Source organism: Papaver somniferum, unplaced genomic scaffold (assembly GCF_003573695.1).
Source record: "Papaver somniferum cultivar HN1 unplaced genomic scaffold, ASM357369v1 unplaced-scaffold_16, whole genome shotgun sequence".
Classification (NCBI taxonomy): Eukaryota; Viridiplantae; Streptophyta; class Magnoliopsida; order Ranunculales; family Papaveraceae; genus Papaver; species Papaver somniferum.
In genome coordinates this window covers 2,294,711-2,301,193 of record NW_020625486.1, presented here as the reverse complement: position 1 = coordinate 2,301,193, position 6,483 = coordinate 2,294,711, and the positions used below count along the sequence as shown (strand labels likewise).

The 6,483-nt window shown below is 34.6% G+C and overlaps 1 long non-coding RNA gene across 1 annotated transcript; it reads right to left on the bottom strand.

Annotated features, from left to right (window-relative positions):
* Nucleotides 1-294: 294 nt before the first annotated feature.
* Nucleotides 295-2,361, bottom strand: LOC113337468. Its single transcript, XR_003354273.1, has 4 exons — nt 2,009-2,361; nt 1,562-1,632; nt 1,370-1,442; nt 295-593 (listed from the first exon to the last, which is right to left on the bottom strand). It is a non-coding gene; the product is annotated as an uncharacterized LOC113337468 (long non-coding RNA).
* Between the last annotated feature and the right edge of the window lie 4,122 nt (nt 2,362-6,483).

Here is a 6,483-nt window from a genome sequence, read left to right as displayed (position 1 = left end):
ACTACTCCTTTTATGCCAACAAGAGGACTTCGCCAAGATGATGCTCCGTCTCCATATATTTCTATTCTATGCATGGAAGCTTTCAGTAGAATGCTACAAGCATCTGAAGTTCAGGGATTAATTAAGCCTTTAAAGCCAGCCATCAGAGGTCCAAGTATTTTTTTTTCTTCCCAGATGACTGCATTTTATTCTCAGTTGCTTCAACCAGCTCCATTACTAACACAGGTGAAGTGCACGTGCGTTGCACGTTGACAAATAAATATCTTTTTCATATGCATTTTTCATTTTCATTTTCATTTTTGAAAGATATATATATATATATTATAATGTATATTCAAACAATTTCAGTTAGAAAAAAAATCAAAAATATACCACTCCAGAAAAACACATTTGGGACTGAGATCCTTTGTTATCAAGTGTTCCTATACAAGTTATACAACACTCCATCTGAATTGTAAACGTTTTTGGTTTTTGTTGGGTCTTGACTCTTGAGGCTGTTCTGTAGCTAACTCCTTTCTGTAATTTGCTTACTTTCTGTAGGCTTATTCTTCAGTATATTTCTATCTTTTGTCCAAGAAAAAATCACTATGAACCTGCAAAAAATTTGTAATGACAATCCACAATATCAGGCAAAGAATAAGAGTAATTTGTATGAAAATAAAGACGAAGTATAAGCAGGAAAGTATGAAACACCCCAATACTTGTGAATGCTTGGACAGATAGCTGCGCCATTTACAATTCAAGGACTTTCATGAGGGCAAACCATTATATTTCAAAGTTCATGGGGCAAAAAAGTAAGAAAATAATGGTGAAAACACCCATATACAGGTATAATCTCAACCTAAAATAAAACAGTAGTTTTTCAATTTGATCAACCCAAATTACTAACACATAATGGAAATTGTCAAATGCAGATTACAATTCCTAATCCAGCATCCATATTTCCCGTCTCACTCTAGCAGTACCGTGATTAAAAAACTAACAGACTACAAATTTTATTCCACCATCCATATTTCCTTGTCTCACTCTAACAGTCACCGTGATTAACAAACTAACAGACGAAGCACAACAACAACGATACCATAAAATAGATCACTATTGTAAGCAACTAACAAATCACTTATTGTAAACTATGTGGAAAGTGGTAAAGTATGAATTTAAGAATTTGACTTCACATATCATCAAATTTAATATTCAAACACTTGATCCAAAAATTAAACAACTGAACCATATTAGTCGATCTTTGTGATGTCATCCAACAAATTATGATTTATTAGACTAACGGCAGTTGAGAGTAACACGAAATACATAGTGTGTTTGGTTCCATTAATATTGGATATAGGCTAAGGTCGGAAAAAAAAAAACTCACTTGTACTATAACTGTGGGGGTCTCCAGAATTTCTGACTTGTGATTTTCTTGCTGCCAAAAAGAGAGCGTGAATCTGATAGTGTAGAAAAACATAAAAATTAATCAATGGTCAGATGATAAACTTTGAATCTGATCACACAGTCCAGTCCAAAAAAACTTCCATTCACTTAAAAGATGTTTAAGGTACCTGACCTAGGTTTCTATTTGGTTGAATTGATGTGACTGCTTCCATAACAGTTACATGTTTCGCCTCATTCCTTGGACTAAACAGTACAAAATTTAGTTAAGTAATTTCATAACATTAGAAATTTTTTTGTAAAGTTTGAGAACAAATGCTTTCTCATTCTGGTAATCAGATAAAAATCATAAACTGAAACAAATCCAACATAAAACTATGTCAAAAATAATGGGTAATACATCATGACTGTATAATTCATTAATCTACTTTATATCAACAAATACCACCATTTCATAACTAAAGAAAATTTGTTCTTGTTTAATAGATTAAAAGCCGAAATTCACTTGAATCAAAGTTCAACCACATCAAATGTAAGTACTAAAATCCCTAAATCTCAAACAATAAACCCAAAATAATCTACAGAAAACCTAGAATCAAACAATTTGAGAAGTTTCCCATACCTAATCGAGGAAGTGAAAAACAACCACAGTAGTTCTTTATCTCCCTCATTGATTGTCTGCAAATTTCTTGAAATCTGGGTGAAGATTCAATTACAGCGATCGCTTTTAGTTGTTCAGAAGAGAAAGAGAGGCAAGCAGGAAGAGAACGAATGGAGAGAAAATTAGGATACCTAACCGAGGAAGAGAAAGAAAACAAAAAAAAACTGAACGGTTGTGGTTATAGACGCAGACAATCCAATGGCTGATGAAAAAACCGTTGGTTGGAAAAGTAAGTTTGGGGTACGAAAGGTACGGCGGTACACGAAAGTACGGCGGTACACCAAAACCTTAGCGTTTTCAGTCGAGGGCTGCTCTCATTAAAAGGGGGGAGATGATCGAAATTATTTCTCATTTTTGTAAGGCTTCGGGGGTAGATAGTTAGTTTGAATAAGTCTGGTATTCACTTTAGTCAATATTTGAATGATTTAGATAAAGATGACATACCAACAATGGTTCAGATGCCAAAAATGCCATTGAAGGAGAAAAAAATTTAGGAATTCCTCTTTTCATGGGTCGTAACAAAAATACTTGCTTTGCAGAAACTGTGGATAAAATGGATAGTAGACTACAATCATGGCAAGGCAAATTAGTTAATCAGGCAGGCAGAAATACTCAGATTCAAGTTGTTACAGGTTCTATGGCTTAGTACCAAACGAGCTGTATGCATATTCCAGATAAAACAATGAAGAAAATGGAATGTTTGCAAAGAAATTATTGGTGGAACAAGAAATCGAAGCAAGCATGCTGTATTATTGGTTGGAATGAATTAAGTAAACCTAAAAGAGTTGGAGGTTTGGGAATTAAAAATCTACGAATCTTTAATGAAGCTTTAATGTCCTTTTGCTAATGACGTTTGGTTTGGTGTCTATAATGCAATTCTTCAAAATGCTAATGATTATAGAGATATTTATCATTGGATTCAATCTTGTACAGATAAAAATTCATTACTTAACACACAGAGAAGAAATCTCAGGAATTTAGCAGTGATAACTATATGTAGTTCTTATGAAAAAGTAGATGCTTGAGGGAAAAACTCAGTATCCTGAGGCCATTATTCACCAGATTTTTCAGTTTTGCTGTTCTCATCGCATATGCATTCATAATAGATCAAATTCTCATACTCGTAGTGATGTTAGCCCTCATATAGACATATATTTAAGAAGTTTTTGGAAACCACCTCCATTTGCTTGGTTGAAAATTAATTTTGATGTTTCTATGCTACCAGTTACTAACCTTGCTGGTTTTTCTATTGTGCTTCGAGATCATCTAGGAGAATTCATGGAAGCCTTGGCCTGGAGAAGGGATGTAAGAGATCTTGATCAGGCAGAAGTTCTGGCTGTGCTGCTGGTAATACAATGTATTCAAGCTAAAGGTTTATGTAGAATTCATTCAAAGCCCTAATACAGCTTTCTTAACATGGCAGCAAAAGGATCAACCGCTGCTCAGTGGTATCCTACCTTCTCTGTCACAGAGTGTACACACTCAAATGTTTGGACTGACGACCTCTCATCAGGCGTGGGAATAAATGGAAATGATATTTGCTTCAAGATCGCAAGCTCGTATGATGCAACTCCAGTTGCAGTTGGTGAACACCAAGAAGGGAGCCTTTAATATCCTTGATTATATATCTTACTAAAATGGTTTTTTTTGCTGATCAACATATAGATGAGTTAGAATCTCCTGATGCTAAAAACACTCAAAGAAAACCACCTTCCGTTGCTCCTATCCAATCACAGAACCGCAATCAGAATTTTACAAACAATCGTAGAAGAAATCACAATGGTCGTGGACGTGGACGTGATGACAACCACAATTATGGTGGTTATCGTCCTTCAACTTCATCTACAATTCTATATCAAATATGATATCCATCTAGTCAGTTAAGGAAGGTATTAATAGGTGTGGTTCACTACCCAACACCTCTCAATGCTTATCTAAATATCGTTTTAGAGGAGGAGGTTTATATGAGTCACCCACCGGGTTTATCCATATCATCCTACTCATGTCTATAGACTAAGAAATTCTATTTATGGACTAAAACAGTCATCGCACGCATGTTATACGAGGTTGAATCAATTTTTACTTATACTTGGTTTTTTTGGATCTAAAACTGATCAATCATTATTTCTATATCAAAAGGGGGATATTATGTTATATGTAGATGATATAATCATTTATATTTCGAATGATCACACGTATTGGAAGTGAATTTGCAATTAAAGATTTGGGAGTTTTCAACTATTTTTCACAAAATTGGCTAGAAAGACCAAAATCAACAATTCTGGGGTAAAAAGGACATTTAGATTTTGATACTGTTTAGATGGACAAAAATGTAAAAATAGCGGGATGTAAACAGTTTCATCCTACCCATTTTCAAATCCTTTTTCTTATTTTTAATTTACATCAGGATGCATCCCGTTTCATCCTTACTATTTTTTAAGTTTAAGTCAGGATGAATCTAGTTTCATCCTTCCTATTTTTTTAATGTCTATTTCACCCATACTAATTTTTACTCGTCCATTTGAACCATGTTTTAAAAATTATTTAGAAAAATAACCTATTTTCCGACTATTTTTTGGGTCTTGAAGCTACAACAAATTCAAAGGGGCTTGTTCTTCGCAGCAAAAGTATATTGTGGATCTTCTTACTCGAATAAAAATGCAAGATGCCAAGCCTATTTCTTCTCCAATTGAAGCAAGTAATCGCTTACTAAACATTATGGGGAACCTTTTGAAAATGTTTTTCTTTATCGCATCACGATGGGAGCTCTTCAATAATTAACACTAACGCGTCTGGATATTGCGTTTGTGGTCAACAAAGCATGTCAGTTTATGCAAAGTACGACCACAAAACATTGGGGTTTAATCAAAAGTTTTTACGATACCCAAAGCATATAGTTTTTTATGGAATACAATTTTATCGTAATTCACCACCGATGCTATCTATTTTTACGGATGTAGATTGGGGAGGTTTTTTAGATGATCGCAAATTGACTGGTGGGTCGGCCATATATTATGGAAATAAACTTATCTCTTGGAGTTCGAAGAAGCAACCAACAATTTCTAGAGTATCGAAGCTGAATATAGAGAAATTGCAAGTGCATCAACTGAGGTTGTTTGGCTTCTCTCATTATTTTTCGCTAGCCTCTCATCCCACTCTTTGGTGTGATAATATTGGTGCCACTTATTTGACAGCCAAGCCGGTCTTCCACACTCGCAGTCGACACATTGAGATGACTGTATAATTCATTAATCTACTTTATATCAACAAATACCACCATTTCATAACTAAAGAAAATTTGTTCTTGTTTAATAGATTAAAAGCCGAAATTCACTTGAATCAAAGTTCAACCACATCAAATGGTATTGTTGTAAGTACTAAAATCCCTAAATTCCAAGGTAAGAAGTTACAAAATCTCAAACAATAAACCCAAAATAATCTACAGAAAACCTAGAATCAGATTACAAAAATCAAACAATTTGAGAAGTTTCCCATACCTAATCGAGGAAGTGAAAAACAACCACAGTAGTTCTTTATCTCCCTCATTGATTGTCTGCAAATTTCTTGAAATCTGGGTGAAGATTCAATTACAGCGATCGCTTTTAGTTGTTCAGAAGAGAAAGAGAGGCAAGCAGGAAGAGAACGAATGGAGAGAAAATTAGGATACCTAACCGAGGAAGAGAAAGAAAACAAAAAAACTGAACGGTTGTGGTTATAGACGCAGACAATCCAATGGCTGATGAAAAAACCGTTGGTTGGAAAAGTAAGTTTGGGGTACGAAAGGTCCGGCGGTACACGAAAGTACAGCGGTACACCAAAACCTTAGCGTTTTCAGTCGAGGGTTGCTCTCATTAAAAGGGGGATATGATCGAAATTATTTCTCAATTTTGTAAGGCTTCGGGGGCAGATAGTTAGTTTGAATAAGTCTAGTATTCATTTTAGTCAATATTTGAATGATTTAGATAAAGATGACATACCAACAATGGTTCAGATGCCAAAAATGCCATTGAAGGAGAAATATTTAGGAATTCCTCTTTTCATGGGCCGTAACAAAAATACTTGCTTTGTAGAAACTGTGGATAAAATGGATAGTAGACTACAATCATGGCAAGGCAAATTAGTTAATCAGGCAGGCAGAAATATTCAGATTCAAGCTGTTACAGGTTCTATGGCTTAATACCAAATGAGCTGTATGCATATTCCAGATAAAACAATGAAGAAAATGGAATCTTTGCAAAGAAATTATTGGTGGAACAAGAAATCGAAGCAAGCATGCTATATTATTGGTTGGAATAAATTAAGTAAACCTAAAAGAGTTGGAGGTTTGGGAATTAAAAATCTACGAATCTTTAATGAAGCTTTAATGTCCTTTTGCTAATGACGTTTGGTTTGGTGTCTATAATGCAATTCTTCAAAATGCTAATGATTATAGAGAT